This window comes from Homarus americanus, unplaced genomic scaffold (genome assembly GCF_018991925.1).
Source record: "Homarus americanus isolate GMGI-L3 unplaced genomic scaffold, GMGI_Hamer_2.0 scaffold39155, whole genome shotgun sequence".
NCBI lineage: Eukaryota > Metazoa > Arthropoda > Malacostraca > Decapoda > Nephropidae > Homarus > Homarus americanus.
The window spans coordinates 7,954,349-7,969,963 of NW_024737042.1; the positions used below are offsets into that span (position 1 = coordinate 7,954,349).

General features: G+C 40.9%; 5 non-coding genes across 5 annotated transcripts; 1 reads left to right on the plus strand and 4 right to left on the minus strand.

Annotated features, from left to right (window-relative positions):
• Nucleotides 1–6,257: 6,257 nt before the first annotated feature.
• Nucleotides 6,258–6,330, minus strand: Trnav-cac. Its single transcript has one exon. It is a non-coding gene; the product is annotated as a tRNA-Val (tRNA).
• Nucleotides 6,331–6,910: 580 nt separating this feature from the next.
• On the minus strand, nucleotides 6,911–6,984 carry Trnan-guu. The gene has a single exon. It is a non-coding gene; the product is annotated as a tRNA-Asn (tRNA).
• A 329-nt stretch (nucleotides 6,985–7,313) lies between these two features.
• On the minus strand, nucleotides 7,314–7,385 carry Trnam-cau. The gene has a single exon. It is a non-coding gene; the product is annotated as a tRNA-Met (tRNA).
• Nucleotides 7,386–8,372: 987 nt separating this feature from the next.
• Nucleotides 8,373–8,446, minus strand: Trnan-guu. The gene has a single exon. It is a non-coding gene; the product is annotated as a tRNA-Asn (tRNA).
• A 1,027-nt stretch (nucleotides 8,447–9,473) lies between these two features.
• Trnam-cau lies at nucleotides 9,474–9,545 on the plus strand. Its single transcript has one exon. It is a non-coding gene; the product is annotated as a tRNA-Met (tRNA).
• The last annotated feature ends 6,070 nt before the right edge of the window (nucleotides 9,546–15,615 follow it).

Below are 15,615 nucleotides of genomic sequence, written 5' to 3' on the forward strand. Positions count from 1 at the left end.
CTCCAAGAGGCACAGGTCATTACCAAGTATTACTCCAAGAGGCACAGGTCATCACCAAGTATTACTACAAGAGGGACAGTTCATCACCAAGTATTACTCCAAGAGGCACAGGTCATCACCAAGTATTACTCCAAGATGAGGTCATCACCAAGTATTACTCCAAGAGCACAGGTCATCACCAAGTATTACTCCAAGAGGCACAGGTCATCACCAAGTATTACTATAAGATGCACAGGTCATCACCAAGTATTACTCCAAGAGGCACAGGTCATCAGCAAGTATTACTCCAAGAGGCACAGGTAATCACCAAGTATTACTCCAAGAGGCACAGGTCATCACCAAGTATTACTACAAGATGCACAGGTCATCACCAAGTATTACTCCAAGAGGCACAGGTCATCACGAAGTATTACTCCAAGAGGCACAGGTCATCACCAAGTATTACTCCAAGAGGCACAGGTAATCACCAAGTATTACTCCAAGAGGCACAGGTCATCAAGTCAACTAACACAAACTCCTGGCTAGACCACTACACAGCCACCCCCTCCTGAGGCTGCCGACACACCTATCATCATCCTGAGCTAAGTTGGGGGGGTGGGGGGGGAGGGTCAGTTCCTATCTGGCACAAGAAGTGTATACCCCCAACAGGCTCCTTGAAGCTGTCACTGTCTCCTGTAGTGTATAACCACCACGGCGCTGCCCACCTCCACACACTTGTACCTTCCTAACACTTCTCTCCATCTCCACGTTAATCTATCAGTTATTTCTGAAGTCCCTTGATGTTTGTAGAGCCCCTACAGGAAGTATCATTTCCAAAACAAATATATGTGAAGAGTGGATGTGGGTTCCATATGCCATGCGGTCTGTTAGAGAGAGTGCAAATACACCTCACTCAATATTGAACTTGTGACTGATGTTGTGACTGTTTAACTCACGTCTGGTACTCTTATAAATATAAATATTAAGTGACTTCGTAAGCGTCTTGTAATGTATACGATAGATACGAGCTATGGTTTAGGTGGTCAGCAGCGGCAGACAACAGCAGACAGTGAGCACTATGAGGCAGGCAAGGGGAAGCAATTGGCAGATGGCAGACAAGCAGCATGACAGTAAGAGGAGGGCCATAATTCACAGAGCCATCAAGCAGCTGTACTGACGTCACGGGGTGTGGCACCACCTTGGGGGAGTTTCTCATCCAAATACTCAGTACTGATTTAGGTTAGGCTGGGGTGAGTTTGATCAGGTTTGGTTATTTTACGTTGGGTTGGGTTGGTCATGTTGTTAGATTTCGTCCAACAGCTTGTAAGACAGGGGCAGTGGAACAGTGGTTACCGCAGGGGAGGACACAGGCCTCCAGTCAACGCCTGCAAAAACTGGCGACCATGCCCCCCCCCACCCTCTCACACGCACTCATATCAAGAAAAAGCAAAAACTCTACCAGCACTAACACACCCAACATCCTACCCCACGCAACATGGCGAAAAAAATTGCATCTGATAGAAAAAAAAAAACTTTCTAAAACTCAACAAATGAATAAACAAAGAATGCAAAGATAAATAAAGCGTACAGTCGGTGGTAGCCGGGGTACATTAAGCAACCAACTCCAATTATCACTGATAGCTGAGTTCGTGGTGGTTTTTGCCCCAGTTGGGTATGACTGAGCTGAGCCGGGTACTGTGGGTCGTGTTCCATCTATGGCTGGTCTGTTCATCTGTAAACATAATTAACCTACTGTGACGGTACAATGGCTAACTATAGACATAATTAACCCAATGTCATGTTGCAGTCTATTATCTTGCCTTGTAATAAATTTGGTATGGTTAATGGTAGTTAAAATGTAACTGGGATATAGCGTGTGTCGTGAAGCAGGTCTCAACTGGACACACCACGCAGACACATCCATCACTTCCGGCCACCAGGAATCCTGATGACTGTGAGAACACTGCCTCGTCCACGACACTGCCAGCCCCGGTTCCTGTCCCATGCCATCCTTACTAACATTTCTGAATGTGTTGCTCGGGTGACACGTTACACCATGAATTCTCGTGTGTTTGTAATCAGCAGAACTATTGCTGCTGGCTAGCAGTGACTCGCGCAGGGAGAAAGGAAAAGATAAAAAAAATAGTAAACAGCCCTTAGGGTAGATCTGGAGGAAACACCAGCCGATACTTCTACTCTAACATTCAATGTCACAATATCCTGACAATTGGTCTATTACGCACAGTTTAATCAAATTTTCGCTCCCGCTCACAGGGTGAGTATGGGGTGCACGATAAACTAGCAGCTGTCTGCAACAAAATAACAATTATTTAATGTATTACTCCACCTCTTTACTTCCTTCCCTTTTCCTTTCGAGCTGCTGATAACTGCTCCTTCACCAGGCCGACTCTCCCTCCACCACAAGTCTCAGTCAAACAAGGCCACACCTGCCACCGTCAGCCTTGGCTTCACGCCGGCCATACACGTGAACCACACAAGTCCTCGCCTCACTAACCACCACCTGCAGTTTCGCTAATTTATATAAACACTTTATGGTAATGGAAGAGTTAAAGCGACGGGGAAATGCCTCAATGATACTGGTTAAGATAAATTACTTTATTGTTCACCCATAAAATAACAAAATATGCATTAAATACATAAATAAACAAATCAATATACAAATAATATAATACAAAATACTGTTGAGAAGTAATGGCTGCCCCCACACCACACACTGACCGCAGAAGTTAACCGCTCAAAACTCAACAGATCGCGGGGATTTACAACATAATATAACCGAGGTCAATAAGGGATGAATATGTAGGTCACAGTGACGAGTATTTACACGTGACGTTGTAAGAGGACAGACAAAACAACGCTGTATGCCCCTTTAAAACTGGTGGAGAGAGAGAGAGAGAGAGAGAGAGAGAGAGAGAGAGAGAGAGATGAGAAATAGAGCGAGGGTGATAGGAAAAGATAAGGAATGAGATGGGCAGAAATAGGAAAAGAAGAAGAAAGAAAAGAAAAGAAATATACGAAGAGAAAAAATATATTGATGTACAGGTAAGATGCCACACTCCATCAAGCAATATTCATCAATTAAAACCAGAAACAACCCCTCCTTGAGTGTAATAACAACAAGTGTACCGCTGACCAGTGATCTTCAACCCCCACCTACCTCTGACCCATCACGAAACATCACAAAAAAACAGACTCTAGGGTCATAAACCGCCCATGAGAAGTGTTTAAGTAAGCAGCAGTGTTACCCCTCGAGACCAACACATATTAAAAGACCTAAATATTATACCGTCACAATATAACCGGAGTAATTTTACCGGTTGCATCATCCTCAATATAAACACGACCCTTAGGATACCGGCCACTGGAGCGGTTAGAAAATAAATATAACTTTTCTGGGAACAAATAATAAACACGTTTTAAATGAAATTATATATAGTAAATTATTCTTAGGGGTGTCTTACGCGTGTAGTTTTTTTTAAATGTTTTACCTTTAACTGATTAGAATACAAATAAATTAACTCATTTTACACACAAACAAGTTAATAAAGCGAATCATTGACAAAATATGGTGAGTGTTATTTAAAATGTCAAATTATAACTTTTGAGAATTAATCCCGTTTATGATTCTATTATTTTTAAAGGTTGTTGCTTGTGTCTCCAAACACAAGCTCCCTGACGCCATGTGATATTTGGCTCCTGGGATACACCGTAGAGATACTTGTGTGAGGATAAGTGTTAAGTGGTCAAGAGGGATCAGTGTTAAGTGATAAGTGGCTCTGTGTTCAAAATGGATAAGTATTAAGTGACTCTACTGTATTAAAGACGGATAAGTGGTAAGTGGCTCTGTGTTCAAAATGGATAAGTATTAAGTGACTCTACTGTGTTAAAGACGGATAAGTGGAAAGTGGCTCTAATGTGTTCAAAGGGGATAAGTGGTACTATATCCCTGTACGTGTAAAAAAAAAAAATAACTCGCAAAATTTTTAAGTCGGAAAATTCATCAATATTTACCTAAGTTTATAATCGAGAGAGGAGCTGAAAATAATGTTTCCCGTTACTCCTTGTCACATACAGCAGTCAGTGGCAAACAAGCATCAACATCCTTAGCTAACTAATTCACCACCGTACACGTTACAGAATCCACAACACAACACCTCCCAACATATCAACAAACCATTAAACTACAAAGTTAACTAATTTACTAACGACGTAAATACTATAACCAAACTACCCGAATAAATCTACGGCAATATCACCTCTAACCTCGACAAACATAACTTTTAAAAGACACACACTTAGCTTATCCAGGACACACACTTAGCTTATCCAGGACACACACTTAGCTTATCCAGGACACACACTTAGCTTATCCAGGACACACACTTAGCTTATCCAGGACACACACTTAGCTTATCCAGGACACACACTTAGCTTATCCAGGACACAATTCTATCCACCTACACAATTATTTTATTAGACTCGAGCGTGTAAATAAGAGAACCACGGTTAAGTTAAGTCCCATCCTTCATCTAGACATTCACGCTGATGACATTCTTAAACGTGGGTGACAATTATTTAACCAAAAGAACAACCCTAACATTCTACACCGTAAAGTATAAAGGAGAAGCCGATAGATAGATAGATAGATAGATAGATAGATAGATAGATAGATAGATAGGTAACAAAAGATTAATTCACTTGATTGTTGAATATACCGAGGACTGTGTGTGTGTGTGTGTGTGTGTGTGTGTGGACGGGGGAAAAAACAAACATTTCGTGCTTCTCGTGGACCACTTCGTCAAGGGCGACCACCACCACCTGGCTTGACCACACCAACGCCCAGGTTTAACACGCTTGTCGACGAGTGGGGGAGACAGGCTAGGGTGGGAGGATGGAGGGTGGAGGGGTGGGGGACGTGAGGGTGGAGGTGGTGGGGGACGTGAGGTGGATGGGGACGTGAGGGTGGAGGGGTGAGGGGTGGGGACGTGAGGGTGGAGGGTGAGGGGGGTGGGGACGGAGGGTGGAGGGTGGGGGACGTGGAGGGGGTGGGGGACGTGAGGGGACGTGAGGGGTGGAGGGGTGGGGGACGTGAGGGTGGAGGGGTGGGGGACGTGAGGGTGGAGGGGTGAGGGGTGGGGACGTGAGGGTGGAGGGTGAGGGGTGGGGACGGAGGGTGGAGGGTGGGGGACGTGAGGGTGGAGGGGGTGAGGGGTGGGGACGTGAAGGTTGAGGGGTGGGGACGTGAGGGTGGAGGGTTGAGGGGTGGGGGACGTGAGGGTGGAGGGTTGAGGGGTGGGGGACGTGAGGGTGGAGGGTTGAGGGGTGGGGGACGTGAGGGTGGAGGGGTGAGGGGTGGGGGACGTGAGGGTGGAGGGAGGAGTGGACTGGTTAAGGGCGCCTCAAATATATTGGGTAATAATAATAAAAAGTTTATTACAACATTGTCCTAAGACACGAGTGGTTCTTAACGGCCCTCACTTTTAAGTAATTTAATCGCCAATATATTCTTCTATTGTTCTTTTCACTGAAAATACCGTAAACTGTGATTAATAATAATAATAATACCACCACAAACAGATCATGACGGCCCCAGCATCAGGCCTGTTGATACAATCTTGGTTTGACAAGCGGGATGACATTTTCTGAATCCTGACAGTGAACCATGACAGCCGTACCGAGACCTCGTTAACCAGTTCTCGCACAATGAAGTTAAAACCCTATTTATAATGGTGACGGGAAAAATCACAAGAAAAGATCACAATTTTGGCTTGGATAAGTTAGGTTAGGCGATTTATTTCCTGTGGCTTTTTTTTTCAATGTTTTTTCCTGTGACTTTTTTCTCCGTTTCTTCCAAGATTCATTTATAATGTAGTCCAACCCGACACGTAACATGACATACATAAAGGAGATTTTCTGACGTGCAACACTTGTATCACTCTCAAAGTACCATGGTAATTATGTTCTCCCGAGAAGCAGGTGATGTCCTTGTAAGTCAGATGGCGAAGGAGGCAAGCAATAATGCTCCTCTTGTTACAGGAAGGAACGAGTTACCTTAAATATAATCAACACCTTAAGCACGGCCTCCTAGTGCAGTGTGTTAGAAGTACAGTACCCGCTCTTGTTCGGGAAGAAGGGATCATATCACATCTTCCTGGGTGGACTCCTAACTCATCCTGACAGTGAATTAGAAGTTAACCTACCATAAGAGTTGCCCAGACCAATTGGGAAAATCTCAAGCCTGCGTAAAAAAAAAAATATGTTTCCGCCCGGGATCGAACCGGGGACCTTGCGCGTGTGAGGCGCACGTGATAACCACTACACTACGGAAACTAGCACGTTAGATTTGGGTTTCTAATTTCTGAAAAGTTAAAAAGAAACCGTTACCTGTAATGAAACTTATACATTTATATGCTAAATGCCATTGTGATGGTCCAGTACAACCAGTCAAGACCGAAGCTTTTTAACCCAGCCCTAACCCTTACATTAGGAGAGGATTAGCGGGTTATGAGACCTATACACCCAATACTAGACACACAGCCACACCTAGACCCACAACAATATCTACACGGTGGGTGTAGGCTACACCCATCTCTTTACCCATACCTACACCAAATTTTACACCCTAACTTATACTTATATCTACACCCATACCCACACCTACACCTCTGGCAGTTACACGGATAATCTTCAGAGTGGACAAAAGCAGACCCATGACGGTCATCATTAAAAAATATGCTAACAATTTGGTAAATCTAAGAATAAATAAAATAAATTAATGAAATATTATTTCTAACAATACGTATTGAAATTATGAATAAATTGTATCTTTCTTTCACTTGTTGTAGATCTACTGAGACACAACACATGAACACTATACTTAATGTCCAAAATGATATTAAGATAAAAGTGACGCCCCCGGGTGGGCTCGAACCACCAACCTTTCGGTTAACAGCCGAACGCGCTAACCAATTGTGCCACGGAGGCATGAAAATTCCCGTGAGATCTTAACATAAAAAAATGAGAAAGAGAGTTTACCTAACCAATAGCTAAATCTCAATTACCTTTAGAGTTTATTGACGATGACTTACAAGTTCACCCTGGGAATGAAGTAAGGAACGAGCAGCGTAAGAGGGCCGAGTGCGTGGGATATTCAGGAGAGCCAGGCTAGTGAAGGATGTTAAAAATACCCATCATAAGAGTTGTACGGAGTACAAACTATACCCTTGAAGAGAACTACACCAGCCGTCGCTTGTCCAGGTGTTCCTCCCTCACTCTACTTCTGGCTACTACTTTCGTCTTCAAAAAAATCTTTGTAGCAGAGCGTAGTTTCGATCTACGGACCTCTGGGTTATGGGCCCAGCACGCTTCCACTGCGCCACTCTGCTCGACCGTTGATTAATCCTGCTCGACTATTTTCTACTAAGGACCAATGATAATCTCCAATTTAAATGCATTTACTAACAGATAATATATTTGTCTATAATACATAATAACTGAGTACTCTTGATGTACTGTATACACGTATACCTACTGCCAGATGAGCAACCTGGGACTTGGTCACAATTTTTGTGATGCCATATGGCAGCAGGGTCTGTCATTAGACCATACATTAGGCTTCCAATATCTTTCCAGGCGGTAGAATGGAGGAAACTGCAGCGGGCCTGTTGGCCCATGCTGGGCAGTCCTATTTACACCCAACCCCTATTGCTCATATATCCATCCAACCTAAGTTTGAAACTATCCAGCGTATTCGAGTTAAACAAATTGACGTCTAGGTGGCCATAGGGGCCGGCCATCCTCGTTACACGAGGGGCAACCTTTATAGTGTACAGGTAAATCTATGAAGCATGAGTAGGTACTACCACCTGGGAAGATATTGGAAGCATAATATGTTGTCTAATGGTAGACCCTGCTGCCATATGGCATCACAAAAACTGTGACAAAGTCCCAGCTTGCTGATCTGACTTTCTGCCTCATTTGCACACAATTGCAGGGTCTCAATTGGTTTCTCTTAGTTTGACAACACGACATACATACATCGTTTCTCACTATTATTTTTTATGGTCCTTTATTATTATCATTACATTGCATATTTACTTAATATTTGTTTCTATATTTATATTAATTTTATTATTATTTCGCCCTCCAGGCCCTGATGTAGGTCATTGACCTGTGCCCTGGCGGGCTAATCCCAGAAAAAAATTATTGTTATACAAATAAGTAGTTTTAAGTGCTCATTTATTTATTTTTTATCTGGTAATTCTACCGAGACACGACACTATATTGATCATTACAACACAAGTTTGTTTTTGTGATGGTGAGTATAGTGTAGAAAATTTCAGTGAGATTACAGAGATACTAATATAAAGTGACGCCCCCGGGTGGGCTCGAACCACCAACCTTTCGGTTAACAGCCGAACGCGCTAACCAATTGTGCCACGGAGGCATGTAAACAATACCGGAAATGCTGAAAACAAAAAATGGGAAACAGGAGTGACCACAGCCGAGAAATAATCTAAGTTGCATTAAATTACTGACGAGTAGTTGGCACACTTGAGCAAGGAGAAGGGGTTGCAGTGTGTGAGATGAGCGGGCCAGGAGGGGAGTGGAAGAGTAATACAGGGCAGGCATTGGTGCAATACTACAGTATACTACAACTTCTATCAAATCTTGCAGCAAAGTTTTGAGCACAAGTTCAAATAACCGAGTAGTGTCTTCAACTTGAATCATAAACTACTACTACTATCAGATCCCAAAAACTACTGAATATGTTCATAACACCAACCAAAATCATAACATTAAATTGTTCATGTTTATACGTTATCACATCACGTAGTACTAGTGCTCTATACAGTCTCTGGGAATAAATAGCGTCTCTTATAGCCCTCCACAACACAAAGATTCTGAGGCACAGGACAGCTCAGTCAGTGTTACTTTTTTATCCTCCCGCGACGATAACACCAGATTATTCAACAAAAACAATTTATATAGAGTGAGTAAGTTATTGTCTTATTTGACATCCAACTTTTGATATCTGGGGATAATTTCTCAAAGCGACACATTGATTATTTTGCAGTACTGTACAAGATAATTATTTACCTACTTAGGGGAATATACTCCATTCGGTTCTTCAGAAAGAACGATGGTAGTAGCTACAGTTTTACATTATTTAATATGAACAAAAATATCGCAGACAGTTAACCAATGCACTTTATAAAATTTTTTTAACAGGTTACTATTTTAGTAGTGACACAAAGAACACCACGGTATTTACAAGTTGGAAAGGAAGTTAGCAGTGACACCACTTTTTCGCATCTTATATTGTGCTCGCTAGTTTATTGAGGACTAACATTAAAAAAAGTACAGTACAGCTTCAAAATTACACATCTACCAATGGATTGCTGGAGATTTAAGACTAGGTTTTAAGAATTAGGCTCCTACATTGGAAAGGGTTTGATATCAATGCTGAGACGAGCAGAGTGGCGCAGTGGAAGCGTGCTGGGCCCATAACCCAGAGGTCCGTAGATCGAAACTACGCTCTGCTACAAACATTTTACAGGGGTACCTAGTGACAGCACTAGGATACCGCTTCCTCTATCAAGGAATAAACAATTGAAATTAAAATGATCAAGCTACATTTTTCCAAGTTAAATAAAAGTAATAATAGTATTTATTCATTGAAATTGTCATGTACATAAGCTAGGCAGCTATCAAACAGGGAGGTACTACCGCCTGGGAAGATATTGGAAGCATAATTGTGTTGTCTAATGGTACACCCTACTGCCATAAGGCATCAAAAAAATTGTGACCAAGTTCCAGTTTGCTGATCTGACTTTCTTCCTCATTTACACACAATGGACGAGTTAAAGGTCGGAATTTTTTCGTAAGATGGCAGGTCAATGGGTAAAGAAAACGCAAAATTCACTATGGTAAAGATATTTTAAAATAAATTGGGCCAAAAAGTGTCAAAAATAAGGGTTTAAGTTGCTAAAAAGTCACGTGACTGCGAAAAGCTCTGTGATTGGTTGTGACGTCACTGGTTGGGGCGAGCTTCCCAGTGGGAGGCAGCCACCTGTAGTTGTCCAACCTTCTCGGCTGATCGGCTCTGTAAATAAGTATTATTAGACAATTAATTGTGCTTTACTATGGAACACAGTAATACTATTTTGAATATATAAATATTACTCAGCACAAAAACTAATTCAATGGATATTAGCTGCCCATACAACAAATTCCATAGTATAAACATTCCAAACAATATTGGTATTATTTTGGTTTTGGTCATCTGGGAACCTTAAGATTCTAACTTTGGGATTAAGTACTTTAAACAATAAGACGCATTATTTCTGCAGTGTTTCTGTCGCAAAACATTTTTCGATCGCATAAGAAAATACAGGTCATAAGTAAGGTTAGGTTAGGTTATGATGAGTTATAAGGTTAGCTTAACATACATCGGTAGGAGGGGTAGTAACTCAAAACTAGTGATTTCCGATTTCCAGTGTAAAAAAAAAAATGCAGGTATACAAAATTTCCAGTGGTTGTACTTTACTGATTCTTAACTGTTTACCCAAGAAATGAATATGAAATCCACCTAAAACACACCGAAATATACAGGAAAAACATAATTTCGTCCAAAAGTCGTGGGTGGTCCTAAAACGAATAATGAGCCAAAAATTCAAAGTTGCAGCCTTATATTTTCGACAATACTACAGTATCCTGCTCATTTCTATATCCTAATGGTACTCTGATGTTAACTAGCGATTCTGAAGAGTGGAACGTTATCAGTACTAAATGCATTAAGAAAAGAGTTCATAAAAACTAATGAACAGTCAACATTAAAAGCAGGTGTACGACTCACCTCTGGAACTTTTGAAAGTCGAAGGAAAGAAAGGTTTCTGTTCCTTACAGAGTTGTTAGAGCACTTAATAGCTGCTCAATACCGGGATCCCATTGTAGTTACCAAAAAAATAACAAAACAATAACAAAAAAAAACGGGATTTTGCCGAATTCTTCATGTTCCTCCCTGTATTACTAACATGGAAATTATTTTGTTTACTTTCAGGCCGCTTGGTGGGGGGGGGGGGCGTCGGTCCCTGCAATTAGATATCCTCCAATAGTCTCAGAATCCTTACCTGAAGCGACGCAGGTTTGTAATACCATTCAAGCTAAAGATAATACTAATAATGATAATAATAATTAAAAATAATAACAATAATAATAATAATAATGATAATAATAATAATAATGACAAATCTTTATTACGGAAATTTAAATCCCTGTAACTGGCGATATATCTTGACTTACACTATTCTTAAAATATAGGTCCTAGAAAATTAGATATTCTAGAATAACGAATACAGTCAGGAGTCACGGCTAACTACCTTTGTCTAAGAGTGTACAGGTGTCTCCAGTAACAGGTGGGTGGGTGTTACGTCCCAGACTCAACCTATATTCTAAACTCGGGCGAGGAATACCAGTGGACTATTACAACCTCCCTCACCCATCACCGACCATTCCCGGCAACATAACTAGTACCCCAGCAACACATGTAATACCCCAGCAACACGTGATACTTCAATAACACACACACACACACACACACACACACACGAAGAAATAAAATAAGCTGTGTGTGTTGTTGTTAAGACGACCAGACACTGTTTTGAGACTACCACCAGGGGATAGGACAGGTGCGCGGCCCACAAAGTTAACAATCAGATTAATAAAAAGAACGGTTATATTCCATGAACAACACCATCTATAACAACATGTCTCCGGGAGCCTAATGCACCATAAACCACAACGTGAAGTCAAGCGAGACCTTCAGTGTGTGGCAGTGTACAGATTCGAAGCTATAAGACACGTATCAAAATGGCTGAATCAAGCTAAAGCACAAAATAACATCCAAAAATGGCATCAAAATTTCTCCAAACCCTTAATGTTCCCGGATAAGACGTATACAACCCCCTTCACCCCTGTGTAGCTTACAAGATGGTCAACACATAGCCCAGGTAACCGTTTCAGTGTTTAGCCTGCGTCCTCCTCCACCATCACCTAACCCCTTCTCTAACCACAGTAATTATAGCATACACTTGTAAATCTTATCGGGTATAAATCCTTCATTCTCCACATTTATATACTGTTTCTATGACCCTATAAGCCTACACTACATATTGTTAGTATTTATATCTCAGGTTTCCAAGGCTGATAATGTCTAAAATATATTAAACTCTCAATCTTAGGCAGTGTGCCAAGACCTTCATGCCCTTATTAGACAATATTTGGTGCTGAATCGGGCAGACTATATAAGCTACTCCAGTATAAACATCTACGGCACTCTATCTGTGAACTATATCTTTAACTGTCTGATCTTTGTCCAGTCATTTCTAGAAGGTCAACACGTATCTAAATGCAGCATTACCGGGTCGGTTTACGCTACATTTTACCCTAGCTTCCATCAATATTGAGCTGATGACAGACACAACCCAGAGGCAGTTTATAATGAGGATTATATTAAGTCATTCACGAAGACGTAAACATTTAACCTTGGATATTACTGCGTGTTTCATATACTTAACGCTGCCACTGAAGGCTAACACCAGGCAGTTTACAAATTTCCAGCGTCCGCGTTGAAGCCACAAAGTGTTTCCGGGGGTGTGGAGACCTCCAAGATAAGGACACCTGCTATGTCGCCCACCAGTCGTATTTTACAGTTAACATTTTTTTTAAGTCTGGGTTACTCAGGCATTTCCATGACACATTCGTAACATGTTAGTGACGTCCTTATTCGAGACAGGAGTTTCCCCAGCACGAACTCCCAAAGTTACAAAACTGGGGAGGAGTCCGTCGGGAACTTTGTATTCAGTCCAGTCTAACTGAATTCTTTGGCTAATTACTCACACACGAGTTGTATCCTTGATGAAGGACACACCTTCCAATCACCAGGATGTAGGTGGAGGTATACTGTACCTCAACACTCCTGAGAGCTCACTTACACCTGCACACCGTGTCCTCAACACCCATTACACCCACAGTACTAACAACACCCGCAACACAATCAACTTAGCGTCTACTTGACAACGATTCTATGGGCCCGTGTCTGAGATTCCCGGCTGACACCCCCTCTACTGTCAGCAGCTCCTCAGTAATCTGTGAATAAGAAACTCGTCACCTCCTCTTCTGAACACCTCCCACTGGCTCACCATCACGACCTACGGGTACCAGGTGTTGGCACTGTGTCTTACTTACTGCCCACTGGAGATATTGACAACAGTGTTCTCTCTCTTATGTTCTGTGGCACCAGACGTACTCCCAATACTTACAAACACCACAACACCTCCAACACATAACATAAGAATGAAGTCAACTGCAGCGGGCCCACTGAACCATACAAGGCAGCCCCGTTAACACACAACCCTTATCACGCATAAATTTAAAACTTCTATATTGACTTTGTGTTCATGATGGTGTGTTTGGTATCTTCTTCAACTCATCCACAACTAACATTATCGATCCAATGTTTCCCTCTAATACCTTCCTGAAACAAAACTTACTATACGTGCTCTAGATGGTATGTAACCCACAACAGCTGCAGCATCACGTGTTATTGACGGTCGCCTCCACCACCACGCACCTGAGGAAAGATTGAAAGAAACACTATTAATACCGACACTTAACATTATGAACACGTACTTCAATACTGTAAACATATATCAAAATATTCACTAACATTGTAAACATAACACATCATACAATATATATACTGTTTATATATATATATATATATATATATATATATATATATATATATATATATATATATATATGCAATCACTGTAGGTCATTAATTTCAGTGAATTTGATCGAGGGCTAACAACTTAACAACTTAGCCCCTCGATCAAATTCACTGTGGAATTAGAGCAAGACTGTAAATTGCCATTCCTAGACTGTCTGATACACAGAATAGGTAACACTTTTAAGTTCAGTATTTATAGAAAACCAACTAATGTGTGTTCATACATTCATTATTATTCTGCCCACCATAATAAAGTCAAACAGTCAGTATTTTCAACAATGTTTTTACGTGCCTTGAGAATTTGCAGTCCGGAATTCATCGATGAGGAATACAAATATATATATAATATTGGCTCAAACCTTAAATACCCTAGATCTTTCATAGACAAATGCTTAAACATTACTAAGAAAACTTTTTATAGAACTGACCCCAAGCCCACCCATGACCATAAGAATATCTTAATATTACCATTTCACAAAAATTTCTCACACATTCCTGCACAGCTAAAAACCTGGAACGTCAATGTGGCATTTAAAAACTCATGCACTGTTAAACAAATGTTAATCAAGAACTCCCCCAACAACACAATTGGTTGCATTTATAAAGTTCCTTGCAAGGAATGTAATATGTTTTACTTAGGCCAGACAGGTAAAGATCTTGCAACTAGAATTAAACAACACAAATACAGTGTTAGGACAGGCCAGGAATCCAATGCTCTGTTTGTTCATTTGAGGGATAACAAGCATTGCATTGACTGGGATAATGCCTCCTCAATATTACCATGTAAGTCAATTGACAGTAGGAACATCATAGAATCTAGTCTTATTAAACATACCGAAGCATTCAACATGAATTTGAGTAACGGCATGTACAAGCTGGACAATTTTGTAATTAAGAAGATTTGTGATCAGGTGAGAAGGCCGGGTCACTTGACCATCTGACCTGACCACCAACCGTTGTGTGCTATTTAAAGATTAGTAGGGTCATTACCTAATACCTGACCATTGTGGACCTGGTCTCACCCTCCTCTGTATATATACACCTTGATTTGTATTACTCTCTCTATACTCTCTAGTCTGTACTCACCCCGAAGATGTGAATTTCACGAAAGCGCTTGGGAACTTCGTGTTTTCTTCTTTCCTTGTGGTTATCAGCATATATATATATATATATATATATATATATATATATATATATATATATATATATATATATATATATATATATATATATATATATATATAAGTAAATAGTAATCTTGACACTAAAAAAATCAACTCAAGAGGTGGCTAAATATACACAATTAATGTATTATAACAGTAAAGTGATCATTTTCTACTGTGGGAGAGAACCAACCTTACCGTCACGCCCCACAGAGTACCAACCAGACTTATATAAAACGTGACTCACACACACTCCGTCAACAAGCGAGTAACGACTGGAGGAGAGAGTAAATATTTCACCCGTTGTGCTGGATATCAGAACACCGAGGCAGTGAGGTGGTGTGAATACTGCCCCGTCATCTTGGTGCCGCAGGTTGGTGAATAACGCTTGTAAACACTAAGGGGAGAGAGACTGGCTCACCAAACGGGTAGGGGCAGCACACAACATAAGTAAGTTTAAACCATGTATTTTTTGGTGTGTGTGTGTGTGTGTGTGTGTGTTTTTCTGGTGTTTAATAATTTCCTGAATATATCTTAATGTGGCCACGCGGGTCAAACGGTAAGTCATATATAATACAAACCAACACTAAAAAAAATAACCGATATATTCATAATAATTAAATTATTCACCTTTAAATGCAATGTTATAAAAATAAT